The 7,734-nt window shown below is 41.9% G+C and overlaps 1 long non-coding RNA gene across 1 annotated transcript; it reads left to right on the top strand.

Annotated features, from left to right (window-relative positions):
- Window positions 1-1,523: 1,523 nt before the first annotated feature.
- LOC116880786 lies at window positions 1,524-7,170 on the top strand. Its single transcript, XR_004385277.1, has 3 exons — window positions 1,524-1,578; window positions 1,659-1,704; window positions 7,143-7,170. It is a non-coding gene; the product is annotated as an uncharacterized LOC116880786 (long non-coding RNA).
- Window positions 7,171-7,734: the final 564 nt, after the last annotated feature.

Genomic DNA, 7,734 nt, shown 5'->3' with positions numbered 1-7,734 from the left:
CCCAGCCCACATCTTCTTAACTGGACTTTCTTCTTTTTTGATTCCCTCTAGTTGGTAATTTTTCACTAACAACATTCTTAGGGGAGAGAGGAAGAATCCTTTTGTTTATCTAGAATTCACTACTACGATAAAGCGTTAAAAACCACCCATAAATTATGTCACACTTCCAAGTGTATGTGCTGAAAATAACATCCATGGAGGTAAAAACCATTTACAATCTGCTTAAAAGCTGTTTTGAAGTGATGGTTTCTACCCAAAGACATGGATGTAGTGAAAAGAAGGGGCACCTGCCCCTCAATGTTTATAGCAGCAATGTCTACAATAACCAAACTGTGGAAGGAGCCAAGATGTCCTTCAACAGATGAATGGATAGAGAAGATGTGGTTCATATATACAATGGAATATTACTCATCAGAAAGGATGAATACCCACCATTTGCATTAACATGGTTGGAACTGGAGGGGATTATGTTAGGTGAAATAAGTCAACCAGAGAAAGACAACTATCATATGGTTTCACTCATATGTGGAATATAAGAAATAGCGTAGAGGATCTTCGGGGAAGGGAGGGACTTGACTCTGGGAAATAAACTGAGGGTTGCTGGAGGGGAGATGGGTGGGGAGATGGGTAACTGGGTGATGGGCATTAAGGAGGGCACGTGATGTGATGAGCACTGGGTGTTATACGCAACTGATGAATCATTGAACATCACATCAGAAACTAATGATGTACTATATGTTGGCTAATTGAATTTAAATTAAAAAAAAAAAGAAAAGAAAAGAAATGATGGGTTCCAGAAGAGAAGTTGGCCCTTTTAAAAAGCATTTTTTCCTACCAAATTGAGAGTTACATAATTCCAAGGTTTTTTGGAGGCAAGTTGCCAAAAGTTTTGGTTGCTGAAAGAACAATAATTTTCCAATTTCACTTCAAACCAGATATGGTTAAGGACTTTAAAATTAGGGAGCCTTTTAAGTGAACATAAATTACTTTGATAATCAAACAAAGTTATTAATAAAAAAAAAAAAAGCTCCAGAAAAATGAAGTAAGGCTGGGAATATGAGACTATTGAAATCCTTTCCCCACAGGGCAATCCGGCAGAGGAAGTCTGCCGAGGAAAAGTTCTTGGTGGAAGTTCCCACTCCTGAAAACAAAATGGTTCTCCTTCACCGTTTTCACAGCTGGCAGAGGGAGAGGCATAGAAAGAGCCAAGGGGATACAGGTATACTTCTAGTTTCTTGTGTTTATTTTCCAGATACTTGTGTTCAAATTGCTCACATACTCTTTACCTTGCTTTTTCCCGTAAAATTGTAACATAATTGTTACCCACATTGCTACAAATCCTTGTAACAGAATATACAATGGCTGCTTTGTTTCTATGGTACAAAAATACACTGTAACTCATTTAACCATTTGCCCTCTTATAATTGGTTGTTTTTTTCCTCTCTCTTCTTCTTCTTTTTTTTTTTTTTTTTTTTTTTTTTTTTTTTTTTTTTTTTTTTTTGCTTGTAGGAAAAAAATGTTGTGATGAACTCTCCTCCGTATCTGGAATCATTCTCTTTGGAGAGACTCTAACATAGAGTGAGTTCTAGTACCACAGCAGTGTTGTGAACCTCCATTTTTCTTTCTTTGATTATTTTCTTCATTTCTCAAAATGTTAGGGAGAGATTTGAAGACAAGGTGGTCTGAATTCACAGCCTGGGAGAGGTATGAATTCAAAATAAATATTTATGTCCGGAAAAAAAAAAAATCTAAGCAAGCCTATATGTAAAATCAGGATGCTACTGACTACTAATTCATAATATTTGTGTTTTAATAAGAAAACTGTAGGTTGAGTTCTGTTTAATTCTTTCAATCATTTTCTGTATAATAGCATTTTTTTTACTCACTTATTATAAAGTACCTGAGGTAAGTCACCTGTTTAACAACAGTCAATTTTATATAATACTGTTAAGTTTCATCATATTGAACTTGCACATTAGAAGTGAAAATACACAGAAGACTGTAATTTCTCCGTTACCATTACTACCCATTAGGAAGTTGTTCAGTTATTATTTGGCCATTGTTCAGGCTGAAGAACCAAAACAGCCCAGAGGAGGGACTTGTCTAAGTTCACGAGGCTAAGCAGAGACAACACAGTGCCGGGGGCTGTGTTTCGTGATTCCCAGACCTGCAGTTAATGGGAACACTTTATCACACTAAAGTAAATCAGTCTTCATTCTTCCATTTATCCCTGCACGTGGTAAGGGACACAGTGATTGTACCTAAGAGGGGATTGAGATCTAGATGCTAGAGATAAAGCAGTGAAAAAAAAATTGATTCCATTCTCAAAAGCCACAAAATTAGTAACGGGAGACTCATAAATGCCAAAGGATTACCAAGTTTGATTATGCATAACTGTTACAGCAGCTAAATGCTGAGGGTATACAGAAGGCTTATGACTAACAAGCAGGGAAGTACTTTCCCAGGGCAGGGACACCTGAGATCATCCTTGACAGAAATATATGTTTACAAGGCAAAGAGGAGGTGAGTGGGTTGGGCAAGGTCATTCTAGGGGGAAGGCACGAGAAGGTCATAAACAGAGAAGTGTTAAAGGGTGTGGGCTGTTCTGGGAATGGTGACGTAAACTCAGTGCCATCGGGTCCTGGGACTTGGAGGGTGGATAAATGGGAAAGAAGGCAAGGGGACTGGATGCTAGAGGGCTTATGGGTCATTCTGAGAAGCCTGGCTTGGAGCATGGGCTGAAGAGACTACATACATTTTTGCAATTTGTGTAGTGTGTGTGTGTGTGTGTGTGTGTGTGTGTGTGTGTGAGAGAGAGAGAGAGAGAGAGAGAGACGGTGGGGGGCGGTTTGCAGACAACCTCAACTGTAGACGAGGGCGGGTCATATACTGGAGAGGTCGATACTTACAGCCGGGAGATCATTTATGAAGCGATTGCAAGGCAGCAGGTGCAAGACCAAGATCTAGTCGGAGCCAGTGATGGCCCCATGGCAAGAGGCAGCCGGATGTGAGGGCCACCGGCACAACTGAGTGTGTGTTAAATGGGGGGAGTAAGAGGGAATTGGCAACCGAGGATACTTTTAGGATTTTTATTTAGGGAAAGCGAGAGCTGGAGAATACAAGAAGGAGAAGCAGTTTGAGGGATGGAAGGTAAGAGCGTGAGTCACCTTTGTGGTGTTGGAAGGGAATCCAAGCAGAGGGGCAGGAACAGGAGGTGTGAGCCGGGGAGGCAGGGCAGGAGGCGGATTTGGAATTCGGCTCAAATGCAGTTTGTGTGGTTGAGGATGTGGAGTGGGGTGGGGGTGGGGGTGGGGGGGCCACCCAGAGAGGATAAGAGGAAGAAAAGAAGAAAAGAGAAAGAAGCACATCTGGGAAATACTGACCCTTATTAAAAAAGAACTCACAGCGAAGGAGACCAGGAAGAGAAAAGGGGCAAGAAAAAGCAGCAACTTGGCAACAAAGAGAGGAGGATTTGTTGTTTCTCTGCCTAAAAAACTTCGTGTTGGAAAGAGGGGGGCTATTTAAGTGTCACCCAGCTAAGACTCTGTCGTCCAGCCAATGCTCAGCCGGACAGGACGGGGGACCAGGTGGTAAGCCCAGCATGCCCGGGGAAGCCAGGTGTGTGCCGGGCCCAGCCCGACATCCAAGCCTGAGGTGGCCCTCAGGAAAGTGTCTCAGGAAGCTGCTTTGGAACTTGGCCTTCCTCATTTTCCAAAGCAGGTTGGCAAAGAGAGAAGAAAGAAGAATCACCAGGGCTCTCTCACTGTCTCTCTGGGGCTCCATTTTCTTGATCTTATTTATTTCACCAACCCCACAAGGCAGGTAGGGGAGAGAATGGTATCTGATGGGGGACATCTTCCTCTGTCCTCATGTTTCCAGGCTTCCGTCACAGACTCTTCCAGACTCTCTTTTACACTATTACCCCTGGAGGAAGCTACTTCCTTTTTCCAACTGGTGGGCTCCCAAGGGTCTGCACAGCTCCCGGCTGACTGTTCCTTCCCAGGTGACTTACGGCCATAGGGTCCCTGATCCTCAGGTGACCTGATCTCCCATCTGATGCCCATCATCCTCTCCTTGAAGGTAAATGGTTATGACTGTGTGGTGCTTTTGGCTGAATTTGGTTCAGTTTTTGTTAAGGGTGAAATTCTAGAAATGTTAGGAATTACTGGCTGTGAGTCCAGGCTGCGTTCCCAAATCCTGATGTGCTGGTTATTAAACTCATGTTGACCCCTCAATTCGGCTCATGTCTATTTTTATTTTATTCAGTTTCTTACTTGGAGGAGAAGAAAACCTTATTTATTGACCTGTTCAAACCCCAACATAGGCCCACTTTGTACATCGGAGGAAATTGAACTCATTCAGTTTGTAAATGACCGAGCAGGGATTCAACCAGAGTCTACACCCAGGATTCAAGCCAGGCTTCTTGTTCTATTTCTGTCCCTCCACGCTGCCTCTTCAGGTTGAAATTATATTGACAGAAAGAAAAAAGGATGCTGGTGATATTACGTGACTCCAGTTACAATGAGTTACGAATTACTTAATCCAGCTTTTGATGTCCTGCTTGCTCCCAGGCCATGAGTTCAGGAAACACTTCCTGGTATATTCCCACGAGGAATGTTCTAAGATGGTCTCCTCATCGTCCCTGCTGGGAAAGAACTGAATGTTAACACAGCAAACGCTCTTCCTTTTCCCAAAGATTCCACTTCTTTTGATCATGCCAATTTTCCTAATGGGGAAAAGGGAAAGGGTCCAGTTTCTTTATAGGACCGTTCAGGCTCTTTCCCAGGGCACGCTGATCCTTGGGAGAGTTAAGGGAATTTCCCTGCAGGTTCTACCATGCTCTGCGCTGTAGAGAATTCTTGACGGTTTCCTCTCATGCCAACCACTACCCCAGCACCCGCTTTGTGCCCCCTATCTCAGCAAGGGCATGCATGTGAGAAGGCTTTGCATTTATTCCCCAAGTAAGACTGTGTTATTTCATTTGCTCTCACAAGATCTCTGCCACTCCGTTTTCCCAAATGAGGAAACTGAGGCACGGAGAGGCAATGGAGCAGTGTCCCAGGCTAACTGGACACAGACAAGAACTAAGCTGGTGCTAAACAAAGGTTTATGTCTCCTGAATTATGGCCCACTTTATACGTTGTAAGGGTGGGTGTATTTAAAAACTGCACCCCAACATATAAAACAGAAAGGAGGTGGAAGTGAATTGGAAAGAGTGGAAACTGGGAACACCTCGGATTCGGCTTCCCTTTTACTTCCTGGGGGTCTCTGGAAGCCCATCCCTGTAGCAAGCTCTGACTCAGATTAGATTCTGGTGATATATTTTCTCATTTTAGAGTGTGGATGTTTGGGCCAAGAAAAATGCCTCAAGACTAAGAATTGTGGTGTACTGGAAATGTCTTTGGACCATCTCAGGAGTTCCAGGTTCAAAATTCTGTCTCCTAGCCTTACATGAGTTGAAGCAACATAGTGTGAGAAGTAGGAGATTTGGAATTGAAAGACCTGAGTGCAAATCACGGCTCTGCTGTTTATTTGATGGGTGCTTTTGACATACCCCTTAATCTCGGAGTCTGTTTTCTCACTGATGAAATGTACTCATTCCTCTCCACTTCATGGAGCCACAGGGAAGGTTGGAGATGACATATGTGGAAGTTTTGTAAAATGGTAATTATTCACATGGAGGTGTTATTTGTTACTGTCATGGCCACATCTGTCCTTTGAAGTGGCTGAGTTGAAGATATTTACAGATTCCACCTCTCATTCATCTATGTCCTTAAACGACTGTGCACATCTGCGTGCTAGGTGCTGATCTAGTCGGTCTTTAGTTTGCATGATTCAAAGACAATTTGGAAAATAGTGAAAAACAATCAAAAGCAGATGGAGGAGGATGACAGGTATAAAGATTCCGTCACTGACCAAAGGCAAGAATCTGCTGGGTTTCCATTACTATTGTCTTTTTAGATATTCAGAAGTCAGAACTACTTCCACCCTCTTTGAGGGGCAATGAGGCTCACAGTGGAAGTGAGATGATGAATCTGTGATTATCCCAAACTCCCTAAGTATAATGAATATCTAACTTCACCCATGACTTGTTGTCTATGAAAGATAGGTGCTTCCCGATCTGTGAGTTGGGGACCATAATGACCCACAGCTGGTGGCTTGTTGATGAGAGAATGCTGAAGCCCTTGAAGCTGTTGCAGGGACCTGCTCAGTGATCGCCAAATCTCCTGGGCACAGGTGCTACTCTCCTACTTAGACTGGGGTGAGAGCTCTAGGGGTGGGAATAGGGTGAGGCATATGGTGAGGTACTTGAGTGATACCAGCCAGGGGAGGTCCTATTCATTCTGATACATTTTTGCACGTTGATAAATCTTTAAGAAATAAACACAGGCTAACGACCTTCAGCCAATATAATGTCATATTTGCATATTTTCATAAGATAATTTGAATATACCTAGGCCAAAGTCTAGTGATAACCCTGTACACTCTGTATACTACTTTGAGAAATAGATCAATGTCACATAAAATGTATTTTTAGCTTTTAAAAATAATATTTAAAATAACCCAAATTTAAAATATAAAAATAATAACTTTTAAAAAAATAAAAGTAAAATAAATCATGAGTGAAATCCCCCTATTCCCCCCATGCAACTGGAGTTCAGGAGAAAGAGGTTGACCTGGAATTCTCTACAGGATGATCAATGCACCTTTTTCATCTTGTTTTTAATGACTATATTTTTCTTTGCTTACTTCCAATGTGGAAATGCTTGAAACATAGAATGTTTGATGTGAAGATAAGGGGTAAGGATTTAGTTTGGTTTGAAATCGAAATTGTGGATTCCTTGGCATTTATTTGTTCAAGTGAAGATGTATGGCCAACCATGTTGTTTTTCAAACTAAGCTTTTGTAGGAACAGAAAGTTAAAATATAAATTATCTGGTGGAGAATATGTGGTTTAACGACTTTTCAAATTAATGGAATAAATCTGTTTCTTGATTATTAGGAATTTCCTCATTAGGATGATATTTTTATAAAAGAAAAAGTAGAAGAAAGGAAAGAGAAATCGCAAATCATCTACAGAGGTGGGCAGACAGGTAAACGCTGGACCCTCCAAACCTGTTTTACTTTCTTATCATTCAAAGGATGACATGAGGACCAGCCCCACGTCCCACCCCCAGTCACCCAGGGGTCCACTGGAAACGCTGAGACTTAGACTCCACCCCGGAACTTCGGAACCAGAAGCTGCTGTTAACAAGATGCCCAGGTCATTTCGGTGCACGTTACAGTTTCTGTGGCTTTGGTACCGTGAGTTCTCAGGGCTGAATCTGGGGACAATCCTAAATTAGACCCCTAGGGCCACAGGGAGAGAGACTGCTGATGTTTTGAATGACAGTTGAGTTCCCAGACACAAGGGAGACATATTTCTGGGAGTGACCAAGTGTCTTTTGTATAAGTGGCTGCCTCCCACCCAGGGCTGTGGGTGAATCAGAGCATGTGATTTAGTGGACGAAGGACATATATTTAGAAAGAAAATGATTGCCAAAAGAAAGGCGGGTAGAAAGAAATAATATTACTCATATCTGTTTTTCATTATAAAATAATATTGCTGTTTTGCATGTTTTCTAGATTCCTTAGGGTATTTTCTTGCCACTTGGAGTTTTTTTTTTCTTTTTTCTTTTTACATATTTAGAAGCTATTTAATAGAAACGTTACTGCATGGGAACAAAAATATTT

This window comes from Lontra canadensis, unplaced genomic scaffold, assembly GCF_010015895.1.
Source record: "Lontra canadensis isolate GAN:19392208 unplaced genomic scaffold, GSC_riverotter_1.0 scaffold3, whole genome shotgun sequence".
Taxonomy (NCBI): domain Eukaryota; kingdom Metazoa; phylum Chordata; class Mammalia; order Carnivora; family Mustelidae; genus Lontra; species Lontra canadensis.
The sequence above is the reverse complement of the archived record's forward strand: the minus strand, read 5'-3'. Positions and strand labels throughout refer to the sequence as shown.